Raw genomic sequence first — 15,524 nt, forward strand, 5'->3', positions numbered from 1 at the left:
TTCATATACACCTTCCCTGTGTTGTCTCCCACATCTCCTTGGACTTGATGATCTTAAAGGTCTTTTCCAATCCAACTGATTCCATGATTCTCTGCTGTTATAAATGCACTAGAACCAGTCCAGGCCAGCAGAGCAGCCAAGGGGGCAGTGAAGGCAGACACAATCCGTGCTGGTCACACACGGTTTTCCTGCCAGCTGGTTGCTTTCAGTTGGTGTTAATAGGTTTAGCTGCTGCCCTTTTGTTCAGAATAATTCAGAGCTTCCTTGTTATCGAGGCCATGGCTGGAATAGCCCATGTTTGCCCATCTGGAAGCAGCAGAGACAAAAGCTGGTGTGACTGAAACTGCCAACGTCACAGGGCTGCGAGACCTAATGTGAGCTACAAAAACACAAATCTCTGCTCAGTCCAGGGCAAAAAAACCCCCCAAAAATAGAAATGAGAGAGATTTTAACAAACCTGCTGGTTAATGGAAATGCTCTTCTTTTCCTTCATCACTTTGCTCAAAACCGTTTCCCTTTTTAGTCTTTGTGGTGCGCAGGGATGTGCAGGGGTTTTGCTGGCTCAGCAGACCCGGCCGAGGAGGAAGGGGAGAAGTAGAAGGAAGCTGATCACACCCAGAGATCATAGAGGTCCCTTCCCACCCAAAACGTCCTGCTCAAACCTGGCTTTTGTTTTCCATCTGCCAAGTGATACAGACAAAGTGACTGTGGCACTTCTTGGACTTTGGCAGGACCTTGGGTTCCCCTGGGTGAGCCGAGGGTTTTGGGCTGTCCATGGTGTGAGGAGCTCAGTGTTTGTTGTTCCTTCCTGGGCTGCTGGCATGGCTCTTGCTGGCAGCGTCCAGCCAGGTCAGGCTGTCTCAGCTGACCTGCTGGGTACCAAAATACAGGGGGTGTTCAGCAGGGTCTCTAGAGGATGACAAGGACAAACGCACTGGGCATCACTGTCACAACACAAGCTTGGCATCCGGCGTCTAGTCAGGGCCATTTCGGTGACTTCTGTTTGAGATTTTTGGGTGTGTTTTGACTTTTGTTTAGCCCTTTTACTGGTAGATTAATTTGCCATAATCCCATTTGTAGCTAATTAATATGTGAACTCAAATGGAAATGTTTTAAACAAGTCATTCAAGTAGCATGGAATTATAAACACGGAGTATTAAAAGCGTCCAGGGTGTGTGTGTGGCTGGTGGGTGCTGTGGTGTTTAATGGATTGGTTGTTTCCCAAATGCACGTGCTCCCATTCCCCAGTTTGCCTGGCTGCAGTGCTGGGCAGTGAGTCACTGCCAGCAGGACCCGGCTGGGACGCGCTGGGGCTGCAGCTTGGGACAGCCACGGCTGTGCTCCAGACCTGTCTCCTGGTGTTTATACCCAGCAGTCTCGAGGCTTGCAGTGACACAGGCCCTTCCTCAGAGCAGAATTCCTGTTGATCTGGATGAAGTGTTGTTTAATCCCCTTCCCCAAGTGACTCCCATACATATGGTGCCGGCACCCAGCGCTTTCTCCAGGAGACAAATAAGGGCTCAGGGGACCTTAATAAAGGCAGGGGGACCCTGCTTGTGGGTGCCCACCCACTATCTGGGACAGGAGAGGTGAGTCCCCCCTTATCCCTTACATGGGATGTGCCACGACATGAAGATCTCCAGGGATTGTCCCTGCCAATGAGTCCCATCCATTGGCACAGCTCCAGAGCATTTCTCCTGCCATCATCGAGCTGAAACTGCCTCCTCTGAGCTCCCAGGTGGGGAGACAAGAGCAGCAGGACCCTCAGTGGTGGCACCTGGACCTGGTGCAGAAATTCATCAGCTTTAGAGCCTGCTGCTCTGCAGGAGTCTGCTGACTTCAGCTTCCTGAACATTTCTGATTAAAAGCTGCACTTCCCTTCCTGTCCCCATCCCAGGCTGACCCGTGGCTGGGCCGTGGGTAAGTGCTTTCCCAGGCAGCAGGGCTTCCCTGCCTCTTACTCCTGCTGTGCCCGGCGAAGTTGTCCAGGGGCCAGCACTGGGAGCCATCCCTGGGAAGCTCTGCCTGTTGTGTCCGTGTGGGGCAGAGGCTCCGTGTGCCTCTGTTCCTGTGCAGGGCAGGTGGTGGTGGAGGGCTGTTACCGAATGAGGGAGGCACTTTGGGGGCTTTAACTCCTTTGGCCTTTTGTGGATTAAGAGAAACTGGTTCCACACCCCCCCCCCCCCACTGATGGGTGGAACAAATAAAATCCAGGGGTGAAGCTCTCCCAGGGCTCTGCATCCCCCACATCCTGGTGAGGGTCCTTCTGCAGTTACAGCCCCACCAGTGCTGCCTTTGAGTGGGGTATTTTCTCTTGCTGACTGACACGCCCCAACAGTTGAATACAGTCTCAACTACATGTGGGACACCATAAGGGACAAAGTATAAGGTTGTACCAAGTGAGAAATTAAACTCACTAAAGCAGAGAATAATATTGTTCCTTTGTAACAATCTTGGGCGTGAAAGCCAGTGATAGAAACTAAGTTACTTTGAGCTAGAAATGTGAGTTATTTTTGTTGTAAAGTTGGCTGCATCCCTTCTTTTTCATGCCAGGAGTACAGAGAGTTGCTGGCAGTCCTATATGTTGCACTGGCAGTACTGAGGCCACCGTGGCCTGGCCCTGGTCAGGGAGGGAGAAGAACTGGGAGGTGTCCATCCCCTCGGGCTGGTGTCTGTCCCCTCAGGCTGGCCAGGGCCAGGGCCTGATGTGGGCACCGGGGATTTGGCCCCGGCAGCAGCCCCAGGCCACCATGGCCAGCACTGGTGTGACAGAGAAGCCTTGCTGGGCCACACGCTCGAGGCCACAAGGGATGCCAGAAGTTGTGACTGTAAGAACAGCTGCTTTACAGCAGTTTCTTTCTGTGGTTTTTTTAATCTCTCCTGCTCACTGAACTCTGTCGTGTGTGTGGTAATGCAAACCCATTTATTTCCCCTGTTCTTTGATCTGCTCTGCCAATTAAATATCAAATGGAATTGCAGAAATGTCAGGTTGAGGCTTTTCTCATTAATATCTGAGTACTGTCATGGTGAAAATTGTCCTTTGAAGCTGGAGGAGCTCTGAGTTCTCATGCAAATGTTGTGTATGTGGTTCTGCACTTGATTTCTGTTTTGTGTGAAGCTCTGCAGTGTGCCTGGGATGTGCCTGTCAGTACTCAGTCTCCCCAGGCGGTGCAAGCACTTTATCCTGAAGGATGACATGATAAAGGTAGGTGTAGGGACTGGGTGGGCTTTTCCCCAAGAATGGAATTGTATGGGGGACCCAGGGAAGGTGCCACCACCATCATCGTCCTGCAGGTCCCCGCAGTGCTGTGTGTGGGAACTGGCTTGTCCCCTTAGGAACTCCATGTCCCCCAGCGTGGCAGACCCGTTCTGGACAGGTTTCTGTGCTGTCGCTGGATGTGGTGCCTGAGGGTTTAATGCTGTGGAGCGTGGGAAGCAGCATGGCATTGGAACAGGTTATTTTAATGGGATTGAAGCTGCTCAGAGAAGCCTGTCTGCCTGGTTCTCCAGAAACCCATGTCCTGATTCATGGGAAGGCTGTAGGGACAACATCTGGAATCTGTTCTTGCGGTACGTTACAGCCAGATCCTGCATTCTGTGTCTGAACAACCCTAAAGTTCCTCTGGAAAAGGGGGAAGAGGAAGGAGTCTGTCCCACCCAGGAGAGGCTGCAGCTCTCCAGGCAAACATTAGCTCTGCTGGGAGGGCACAGCTTGGCATTGAGGTACCACACTAACAGTATCCTGACCCACGAAGACAGCTTAGCCCTGAGGCAGCATCTGGCACATGGGTGAGGATGTGCAAAGAGCTGGGCCATGATGATGCACAGGGGCCTCTGCCAGAGCCCTCTGCCTCACGTGGGGATGCCCAGGGCCCTCTGCCTCATGGAAGCCACCGTTACACTCCCAGTGTGACCAGGGCAGTCTGAGCCCCAGCAAGGCTGGTGTGAGCAGTGTCTCTGATGCCACTGCCCAGGCGGGTGTGTAGAGGTTGCTTGTGTGCCCAAGGAATGCAGCTGCTGCTGGACAGACCTGGCCTTTTAAAATTTGGTCTGTCCTCTTGGCTCTCCTCCAGCTGTATCCTGTTCTCCTGATGCCGTGCCCCAGGAAATCAGTGCCCGAGCCATGACAGAATGGATGCAGGATCAGACCCTGTTCTGGTAGCCAGGACTTTAGGAACAAAAACTGTCCCTGGCTGGGTACAATCCACTGAACAAGGTCTCAGAGATCTCCTCAGCTTGGCCACCCTGCCACCCCTGCATTTGGAGGTGGCATCGGTTGTTCCATGGACTCAGCAGGAGCCTCAGCCCGGAGCTGCAGGCGGAGCCAGGGCCTGGCACTACCTGGAGGGGGGCTGAGTCCAGCAGGGTCTCGTCAGTCCCCTGCCAGGGATGGGCACTGGGGGCAGCACCTCAGAGGAGACACAGACAGGGATCTGTGGGCTGTTCCCTGGTGCTTTCCCACTGACCTTGTTCCACTGTGGACGCATTTTTCCACCCATGTTGGTTGCACTGGGAGGTGCTGCCTTGGGCTGACCCCAGGAGGGGACAGCTGCTGCTGCAGGGACACCTTCCCTATTTCCTCCCAGAGCACATCCCACTGGAGCAGCTGTGTCTGGACTTGAACAGAGGGAAAATGACTTGCTGGAAAATACATCAGTCTCCTCCAGCAATAATGCATTCTCCTTGTGAAGTGTCTCCTGACTTCTCTGGTCTAGTTATCTGAAGAGACATCAGACCCATATCCTGCCTAAAAACAATCAATGGCTGTAGGGTGGTTTTGTGTGCACTTAGACACCTCCTAGACCCAAACCAATTGCACTGCATAAGTAAAGGACATAGAGGATGTGCCAGTTTAGCAGGATACTCTGCAAAAGGGAAGATGCAGTAACAGTGAAATGTCTTCATGAGGGTTTGGGGACCTGTGTGCTCTGTCTCTGTGCTGAAGCACTCAGGTTGTGGGTTGCACCATCCTATGGCATAGGAGATAGCAAGAGCACCTGGGAGCTGCTCACACAGAGCCCCTGGGAGGCCTTGAGTGGATCAACTGTGTGATTCCTTCCACTGGGAAGAACTACATCACCTTTATCCCTCAGTGGGCTGGTGTCCTTTGAGGGGAGTGGGTGTTCAAATCCCAGTCTCCTGCAGCGGCTCCTAAGTGATGCTCATCTTGTAAAGAAAGGTCTCTGTGTTTGTACATCATCCCAGTGGGGCTTCAGCTCTCCCAGAGACACCGCGCGGGTGTCCTCAGCACAGGGCAGTCTCTGCAGCCAATGAAGCCGCTCACGCTCCTGGGCTGCAGGCTCTGAGTGCAGGATCTGGGGCCCCAGTTAGTGCAAATCTAAACCAGACATGCTTTAACCATAGAGTAAAACACAATAGCAGAAAAAAGAACAAAAACCCTCCCAAAAGCCAAGCCTCCCCCAGCCATCAGAGCCAAATCTTCAGTGCAGGCAAGAGAGATGAGGCGCAGGCACAGGATCTGCCGGACCCAGCTGCGAGGCAGATCCCACTCCTTGTTTGGGGGCTCAGGGATGTGTTTGTTGGCTTTTGCTCCCACTGGAGCAGCTCTCTTGCCCTGCACGTTGTCGCTGTGGCGTTTGGTTGCCAGTGGCTGATGGCACAGGGCAGCCGGGCTGTGCGGTGATGGCCCCGTGTGAGCTGGGCTGGGCTGGGCTGGGCTCCATGTCCCCTCCCTGCTCCAGTCATGGGGTCCCCAGCCTCCTCCCTGGGAACCACTGGCTTCTGCTGGTTACAGCTGCTCCGCCTGTGTCCAGGGGTGCCCAGGGCTTGGTTCGCTGTAGGAAGCCCAGGGCAGGATTATGGGCTGAAGTGGCCCCTCGCCAGCTGTGGCTGTGGCAGCACCACACCAGCCCTGTCCCTGCCAGCTTGGGGGCTGGTTAGTGGGCTCAGGACCAGCCCTGGTCCAGCTCAAAACAAGCTAAAGTGCAGTATTTTGTGATGGCTTTTTGCAGCCCTGATACACTTCCCAAGAACTCACCTGCGTATGACCAGGGCAAGAGGTAAAGTCATTTTCATATGTTTAGGGATGTTTTTTCTTGTGCTGCATATGAGGCATTCAGGGAGCTTTTCATCCATCTTCTGCTGCCTTTCCTGGCTCCTTCCCTGGGAGGATGTGGGTGTTATCCATGTTCTGTGTGTGTCTGACAGCCCACAGCTCGCAGCAACACTGCTGCTGACCTAAGAGTTTCCTCTTGAGTCACCATGTGAAGACTCATCTTTTCTGGCTTTTTCCTTGAGAAATTGTTGGAATATTTTATTTCCTAATGCTGTTGGTAGCACACTGGTAACTACAGATGTGGTGTCCTTCACTGGCCCCCAGGCTTTTCACGGGTGGCTTCTGTCCTGCTGGGAGCCAGCCTGGCTCCGTGGAGGGGCAGCGGTGGCCCTGCTCTGTTGTGCTGAGGCGTGTGGCTGGACACCTCCTGAGGCACAGTCCTGGCAGGAGCACAAAGGTTTGGAGAACTGTGGGTTCACAGAACAAAAGGCCAAACTCTGGCAAACAGCCAGTGCCATTTGCAGGTGCTGAACACCAAAATGCAGCTGCTTTGGAACTGCTGGAGGAGTTCAGCAGGCAGCAGTTACATTTTCTTAATCAGCACTGAATGAATCTTTCAAACAAATAGACCTTCTGTTCTGATATGTGTGAATGTAAAAGCTTTTGGAAACTTGTCGGGTTCGTTCTGGTGATGGTGGAGTTTCCACCTTGGCCTGTGTTCTGCCTCACAGCCTCCTCACGGCCCCGGCCGAGCTGCTCCGTCGGGAGCGGCGATCCCAGGCCGTGCTGGCTGTTCCCTGCTGGGCACGTTTGAACACACCCTCTGTGCCCAGTGTCCTTTCTTGGCACCGAATTTTCTGCACAGGTGAACATGCGGTCACGAGTCGTTCAAGTGATGATAAGAGCAGAGGAATAGCCTGAGATAAAGTTTATAAATACAAGTACAGCCCAGAATTCAGTTGCTCTCTTAGTCTGATCTCTTTTTATCCTGTTCCCCCAGCCAAGCTTCATTCTGAAGAGCTGAGCCTGGAGATTCTTAAAACAAGAGTAAATTTATTAATCTTACTAAACCTTGTAGCTGTGAAAATGGAGAGCAAGGAACATGACCTGTTCCTGTGCCATAACAGGATGAATTGGGGACTTGCAGGGCATCGGGAGACCCTCTGTGTTGGAGGTACAGAGCTGGACCTCCAAGTCCTCGTGGGACACAGAGGTGCCCAGAGGTGGGGTAGCTCTTGGCAGAGCCCCCTAAGGGTGCTCTGCAGGGTGGGTGGGCGGGTATCCCAGTGCCGGTCAGCTTGACGGTGCCCAGGGGTCTCCTGGGAGGTGCCAGCTGTCTCCCAGCCTGGGACAGGAGGGATGCCCATCCCTCCTCGTGCTGAACAGCTCCGGATCGCTCGCAAGCCACTGGCAATCCCTCCCTGGCTCAGAGTGTGACTCAGCTGGGCCCCTGCCTGGCCCTGCTGCGCCCTTATTGAGGGAAACTCTGAAATCATCCATGCTCCGAGTGAGCCCGGCGCCCTGGCCCCTGCCTGGGAAGGGGGGCTGCAGGGAGACACATGTGAGGGCTCTGCAGATCATGAGATGTCTCTGTGGGGGCTGCTCGTGCTCTGCCCCAGATAAGAGTCTGTTTTCGTATTTGTTTTCCCTGTGTCCGTCCTGCCTGTGCAGCGGGGAGCCGCGGCTCTTGGAGCACACCCTCTCCTGCCGCTCACGCCAGAGCTCTGTGCCAAGGGCCCGCTCGGCTGCTCTCGGAGCTCCGGGTGGCCTGGAGTGCTGCAGGGATCTGTGCAGCTCTGCCCTGGCCTTCCTGACCAGCCTCTTGGCACGAGGTGTCCCGATGCTCCCGGGAGGAGGGCTGTGCTCCTCCCTGACAGCTCGCTCCATCCGAGGGAGGGAAAAGTCCGTTTGCTTTCCATGGCTCAGCTTTGTGTATTTTTAGTTTTTGAAGAGTCTGTCCATTATTCCCCAGCTCTAGGCCCTGCCCCCAGTCTGGGGAAGGCAGTGACTGGCCTCTGTGGGACTGTGATGTAAACAGGTATATAAATAGGTGCAGCAGCCAGTGCCACCTGCCAGCCTCACCCTGATTCCAGCTGGCCACCTTGGCTTCCTGCCCCAGCCCCGCAGTGACACCGGGCTGCCACAGTCACGGCTCACCTGGCACCACTCTCCCCACAGCTCACCTGGCACTGCCATCCCCACAGCTCACCTGGCACCACTCTCCCCACAACTCACCTGGCACTGCCATCCCGGCTCGCCAGGCAATGCCATCCCTGTCCCTTCTGCAGGGGCAGGTGTCCAGCAGCCTCTGCCTTGGGAATTGGCAGGAAAACAGCCATGTGCTGCCGCCCTTGGAGCCTCCCGTGAGGGGTTTGGGAGCTGCTGACTGCCCAGCACAGGAACACCAGTACCACCTCTGTCAGCAGCACCAGTGCCCCTGGAGCTGGGCAGTGTCCCCGTGCTGTGGCTCTCCCTCCTTGCCAGGTTCAGCACACTACAGGGCAGTGCTAAGCAATTCCCTGCTGTAGTGACAGTTGGATTTGGACACAAGGCGGTCTGAAATTCTTGCAGGTATGGCAGCACCAGCCCTGCAGTTGGGCTTCAGTCCGTGGTGGACCAAAGGGCTGCAATGCTGTTTCCTCCTTGGTGACTCTTCTCTGCCTCTGCGACTCTGGGAGCATTTGCTCAAAAAGTAGTTACATTATTTCTTAATGCACATTTCACTGCTTTTGCCGATTTCTAAGGCCATCATCTTTTCTTAATCTCCATTTCAGTTGCCCACGTGTTCTGGGCTGGCTGCCCTGTGTCTCTTTCCAGTTTTGCTGAAGCAACTGCTCCAGCTTTGTAGAGCTGCAAGGTTGGTTTAAAAGGCCAGAAAAATGCCAAAGGTGAAAAACTGTCCTTTGAGGAGTTTGGGCTTCCAAAGTGCAGTTTTACCCCTGGCTCATCCCAAGGAGCACTAAGGGAAGCGCTGGTGCCTGCAGGAATTTTGCTGTGCGGCTGCACATGGGGTGAGTGGATGTCGTGGCTGTGCTGGGCCAGGCAGGGCCCTGTGCTGCCCTCAGGTTTCAGAAGCAAAAATCATAAAAGAAAAATGAGTCGGACACATGGTCCTTTATAAAAACATTAAAAATAGGGCCCCAAGTGTCACTCTCCAGCAAACTGGTACAATCCAGTGAGTGTCACTGTTAGAATGGTGTGTTCCATGTCTTTGTTTTAAAATTGGTTCTGCCACGTGCATCTCTTCCTGATCAATGGATCTGTCACTGTGGAGGTCTCAGGAAAAAGACACTGGATAATTAGTGATCACTTAATCCAGTGGAGGGGAAGAGTGCACCCTTGTCCCCAGAACCTGTATCCCAGATCACTCACTCCCAGTTTTCTCCAAAACAGACCAATATACCCCAAAACTTTGTTGTCCTTCCAGCCTTGCTTGGTTGCTTTGTGTTTTGCTTGGATTTTTGGGCTGATATGTTGCCAAACTTCCAAGTTGTTGGTGAGGAGACCCGTGGTCTCCTTCTGTTCCAGGCAGCCAGGAAAGCCCCTCTGTGTGTTTAACTGCCTTGGGCTTCAGTGCAGCCTCGTAACCCTTGCCAGCTTTTCTGGAGCATGGCAGGTTCAGCACAGCCGGTTTCCACAGGCAGTGAGAGAGATAAGACAGGCATGAGAAGTATATGATAAGTGTGAACCATTTCTGTGCTGGTCCTTGGGTTTTTAATTAAAGAGTAAATAAGAAAATAAGCCTGTTGAGCAAGTTCGGGAATTTCCCACAAGGCTGCCTGGGCAAGGAGGAGAATTTATGAGAATATGAGATGAAGTTTAGGACAGGAAACAGAAACTGGGTGGAGGGAGAGTGGGAGAGGATATGTGAATGGAGGTGGTGGTCCAGAGAGCAGGTAACCAGCTTGCAGAGCAAAAGGTCACTGTGTAGGGAGAGGTACTGAAAATTGTCTTTGTACTGGGAGTACAGCCTTGCTCTTCTCCCTGGAGAAGACAGGGAAGCAGCAGCTTATGAATGACTTGGTCAGTGAAGCCCTGATTAGGAGAGGTAAATGTGTGACAGTGTGAGACATTCAGTAAATTCCTTTGCAAGAGATTTGTAAAGCACAGCTAAATATAGCAAGCTATTTTTAGCAGTTCATGCTAACCACTTACTCCTGGCAAGTGGAAAACCCGTGTCAGTGTGGGAAAAATGGCCTTTGTCCAACGTGTCAGGATTTCTGAGTCCCCACAGAGCCTTCGGGGGCACTTGCGGACAACTTGCCCTGGGTCACTGCCAGGCACTGCCTGTCCTGGGCCGCTCTGTAACTCCCTAATGGTGAGCATCTCTCCTCTGTGCAGCAACAGGAGGGCTGGATTCCTCCTAGGATGCTGGTGTGGATTTGGGACTACCTAGAAGGCCACCCGGGAAGTTATTTTTTCCTCATCTGAGAAAATCAACATGTTTTTGTGTTTGAGCAGCTGTGGAGTATTTGGGAGTGTTCTGTGAGTCAGGGCTCGTTACTGCTGATCCTGATGGTACATCCTGCTCGGCCGGGGGAGCTCATGGCTTTTGGAGCTGAGGTATTTTGGTGGGACACAGACTGGGGTTTTCATGCAGTTAGTACACACAGTGCAAATCCAACAGCTCGGAGCAGACTCCAGCCCCTTGACCAAACGCTTTGTGTGTTGGCTCCTGAAGCTCTGCTGAAAGGACAGAGAATCCCTGGGAAGCAGCAGGTCAGGTACCGAGTCCAGAACATCATCTGTGAGGCAGCAGCGGGGATCAGCTCCATCTCCATGATGCAGTTCCCTGGGGAATTCTTTGGTGGGAGTTGGTAACAATGAACACATTGTTTTCCCCTCAGGGATCACAGCCCTCTCTCTGCATGCTGGGGAAAACTGGCATTTCTCATGTTGTGCATGTACTGTGCATGCACTCCATGGGGGAGGAGGAAATGGTCCATAGGGACCACTGGAAGGAAATGTAGGTGTGTCCTCAGCTGCTGTGTGTCAGGGTCTTGCAACATTTCCCTGACAAAAATGGATTTCCAGAGTTCAGATCTAACCTGAAAATTTGTCTTTGTCTTAAAATGCTCTTATTTAAGGGCAGAATGAACTTTTATTGTCTTTTGTTTGCTTATTTGTAAGTGTATGGTTGGGTTAAACAGTTCTGTTTTCAAGCTGGAGAAGAAAGCAAAATGCAAAGGTGGAGCTCCTGCTTACATCTGCTCTGGTTATTTGCACTGGCACGGCTCAAACCTGGTTTGGATTTTCCTTTTTGATTCCTTATGGGACTCCTCACGAGTTGCTGAAGTTGTGGCTGAGTTGCTGCATGAAGGGCACCTGGCGCTGCTATCTGTGGGTCAGATGGAGGCAGAAGCCTGGGAATGGCTTGTTCCCCCATGGAAGTCTCTGCTGCCTGCTCTTCCCCAAGCTGGGAGACCAGCTGAAGTCACTTCCCACCTTCTGGTGTGGACTGGGACATCCCATCCCATCCCATCCCTTCCCAGGAACAGGGGATGCTGCAACCCCATCACTGTTCAGCTGTTCACACCCTCAGTGGGATCAGGTTAAGTTCAGGAAAGCCTTTGCTCTGGGACTGTTGCTGGCCAATGATTGCCATGGTGTTGAGGTGTGGGGGGGTTCCTTTTATTTTAGTTTTTCCTCCTTAATTTGCAATGTGATGCCCAGGGAGTGGCATGTGATGAAGATTAGCCAAAGGGCTGCTGAACCCACTGTCTGCTCAGCCCCTCACCTTCTGGAGGAGCAGCAATTCCCACCTGGCTGTGTCCTAGGAAGAAGCAGAGGCGGTGCTGGCTGTAGCAGCTGCTGCACAGCCAACCAGTGTCATATAAGCAGGGACTATTTGGGTGTGGATGAGGAGGGTGAGGGTGCTGGCAGCCTGGCCTCTGGTGTTAAGTGAGGCAGCCCAAGCACATTCCTCCTGTGGTGCACGGATTCTGCTGGTCCCCGTAGCTGTCACCACTGGATTGTCACTGCCACTTCTATTTCTGTGTGCTCAGGGACATGGTTTCCTCTCTTGGGAACAGAGGACCATTGCAGTCACAGAGATTGTGATTGTGGGTTGCAATTAGCAAAGCTAATTAAGGATGTGCACCTGTGACACCTGGAGCATCACAGACCCTGGTGTGGCACCTCCTGCCCCATTCTCCAGCCAAGGCTGCTCACCCTGGGAGTGTGAGGGGGAGTGTGGGGCTGTGTCCCCCACAGCTCTGTCCTGTGGTGGTGGTTTCCTTCTGGTTTAAATTCTAAGCACTGAGGTAAAAAGCAGCAGCACAGCCTGGTTTGGGGCTCCGTTTGTGTTTCTGCTTTGTCAGAGGCCTGTGGCTTTTGCAGCGGTTGCAGCACTTTTTTGTTTGTGGTTTTTGGTTACCTGTGGTTGCTGTGAAAGGTTGAAGTGAGGATCCTGCCAGGTCCTTGCTGAGCAGGCTGTGTGTGGGGCACATCCTTCCTGAGCTGTTGGCTCTGGAGGTGTGTTTACACATAAATACAGCCCCAAGTTCTCCGTGTGGCTTCTGAGGCTGGCACTGGTGCTGGTGCTCCCCACTCCTGCCCCACAGCCCTGCTGTGGGACTCTGTGCAGGAATGGAACTTCATTTTTATTAGAAGAGTAAAGTATTGTGACCACAAATGGTAAGAGTTGGCATGACATTCTTAGGCTGGAAGGAGGAGTCCTTGAGGACTCCTGATTGAATCCGTTTTGGTGTGTTTCCATGGAAACCGACTGAGCTGCACCACGAGCAGGAAGGGTCCTTGGGGCTCTTGGCAGTGCTGAGCCTTGGCATGCTGCTCTCAGGGACATTCCAGCTTGGAGCATGGCATTATTCCTTCAGCCTTGGGTCCTGGCGCTGGGGGAGCAGGACGGGCCCTCCAGCCGCCTCTGCCTCCTGCCAGGCTTTGGGGGTGCAGAGCGAGGGCGTTTGGCAGCTGAGTGTTTGTATCGGGAGGGAAAACATTTCCGAGTGTCTGTTAAAATGAGGGACAATACGGACTTATCTCTCCCAGCATGGGATGGAGCCCCAATTTTCCACACAGCAAGTCTCTTCCTGCTGGCCCCTTCCTGTGGTCAAGCCACTTTCCTGTGGCCATGGCTCATCCCTTTCTGCATGGACGCCTGCCCTGCCCCATCCCTGGTGTCACCACACCACTGTTCAGATGCCAGGGAAGGGGTGATGTGCCCCCCAGTGCTCTGCTTCAGGCCCTGGTACTGTCCCTGTGCTGGGCCCGGGCAGGAGCATCCTCTGTTCCTGTGGTGGCCAGTGCCAACAGGCAGTGCTGCGGCAGAACCAGCTGTCAGCCAGCCCCATTCCTGCCCAGGGAACACCCCAGTCAGCCAGCCCCGCTCCTGTCCCAGGAACACCCCAAAGCTGTGTTGGCACCACGGCAGCACATGGGGCTGTCTGTGTGTGAGCACACAGGGGCTCTGTCAGGAGCTGGGGTTCAGCAAAGGCTCCCTACATGTAGGAGCTGAGTCACCTTGATCTGGAGGAGCCTGGTTTCTATTAAGAGCTCCTCAGGCATGTGCAGTGCTGGCTCTCCTCTCTCTCTCCCTCTCCCTCTCTCATCTTCCACAGTTGTTTCCCTAAGGGAAGGGCTGTGCCACCCCAGGGATGTCTTTGGCAGCCACCTGCCTTCAGCAGTCACCACTCGCAGCCGGGGCTTCCTACACCTCACTGCTGAGGGTAAGGATAAGGATGGCTCCCCAAAATGAAAAAGATTCCTTTTTCCAAGTGCAGTTAAACAGCACTGGGCTAACTGTGGGGCATCCATTGTGTTTTTCACTATTAAGCTGATGTGAGTATGTGCACCTGGGTTTCCTTCAGCTGGACATTTGGCAAATAAACTTTCAGGCCAGACGTATTTTGAAAGGAAAATGTAACCTAAATCGGCTATACTATTTCTTCTTTTCTGGTTAAAATATGCTGTGTTTGTCTTTTCAAACCTTTCTCTGCCATGGCCCTTCCCCCCGTTTCTGTAAAACCCAGAAGGCAGGAGCTTGCCAGTTCATTCCCTGCTGCAGGGGCTGACATGGAAATGTGGCATGTGGAGACCCTCTGTCCCCACAGCGTGCCGTGCGGGACCTGCGTGTGCTGCCACGCTCCCCGCTCACGGGGACACGAAGCCAGAGCCTCCCGATGCCTCATCACCTTCCCCTGGCCAGCAGACATGGAGGGGACAGACGGACGGATGGACAGATGGACGGATGCTGGCCGGGGGTGCTGTGATGAGCCGCCTTGGGGGGGCTCAGGGACCCACACTGGGCTGAGAGGGCTGTTCAGAGGGAGGGACTGGAGGCCACCCGCTAATAACAGCAGTGGAGGGGCTGGATGGGGCTGCAGCAGCTCAGGGTTTGCAGGGGAACGAACAAAGCTCCCCCTGAGCAAGGGCTGAATGAGCCTCCGGCCCAGCCTGAGTGAGCGCTGGGGGACTGAGGGGGATTATTTGCTGAGGTTTTCCATCAAGTCAATGACATCGTTCTGTGTGAGAGTTCACCCATTTACGTGCTCCAGCCCCTGGCAGCTGGGGCTAAATAGCAACATTCAGGCCTGAATCTGCTCATTCAGGAGCAAAGGTTTGACCCATCAGAGGGAGCTGCTGAACGAGGCTTTTGAGGGGGAAGCGAGGACTGTGCTCTAAGCCCACCCTCCTCCCCATGCTGGGTACCTGGCTGTCCCCATGCCCCTCCTGTCTGGGGACCCTGGGGAGGGCCAGGGGGCCCAGGGCACTCCTGACCTAGGGACAGGGGAACAGAGCAGTCCGGGGACCTGGCAAGATCCCACATGGGCCACTTGATTTGTCTTCCTCAACATTCATTTCAGTGTTGTCCAGTTTTTCTCTCTCCTTCACAGCAGTGTTTCAGAACACCTCATGACTGCCACTGTGGTACTAAGTTCTATGTTCAAATTAAAAAAAAACCCAGCCATGTACACCAAAGTTTTTTATACAGCAATTGCTCTCCTGGTTCAGCAAAGCCCGAGTGGGAGCTGGTTGCACACTAACGTCTGTGCTGCCACAACTTCACCACTTGCCGCTTCCTGAACTTCAAAAAGTGCCATCTCTGGTGTACCCCCACAAAGGAGTCCAGCCTGGGGCTGTGCCTGTGGCTGGAGTCCCAAATTAGGGAAAACAGTGATGTAAATAAGAATATAAAATTATTCCTTTGCTTTTGTTCTGTTGCCTACATGCTATTCCCTGAGGTCAGGCAAGTGCATCCTCCTTCTGTTTGTATCTCAGGAATTTGCTGTTGGAGAAGGCCTTATCCCCCAGAGAGCATGTAGCTTTGTGCAGGAAGATGTGGTGGATTGGATGAAGTGTCACCAGTGCTGTCCCTGCTGGCCCTGGGTGGGTAACTGGGTTGGGCTCTGCTGCAGTGTTGCTGCCCTGTCCCAGGGCTCCTCCATCCGACAAAGGAGCCACTGCCCCGGGGCTCTGAGCCAGCTGTGCAGGATGCAAAAGCACAAAGGATCTTTCTTTTGGCCAGAAACTTCTCTGGAAGGTCCAAAAA

General features: G+C 53.5%; 1 protein-coding gene across 2 annotated transcripts in view; it reads left to right on the top strand.

Annotated features, from left to right (window-relative positions):
- OPHN1 (oligophrenin 1) overlaps positions 1-15,524 on the top strand; it is a 53,368-nt gene that overhangs the window by 906 nt on the left and 36,938 nt on the right. The window lies entirely within an intron of this gene.

The sequence above is a fragment of the Lepidothrix coronata genome, unplaced genomic scaffold, assembly GCF_001604755.1.
Source record: "Lepidothrix coronata isolate B3197 unplaced genomic scaffold, Lepidothrix_coronata-1.0 Scaffold73, whole genome shotgun sequence".
Classification (NCBI taxonomy): Eukaryota; Metazoa; Chordata; class Aves; order Passeriformes; family Pipridae; genus Lepidothrix; species Lepidothrix coronata.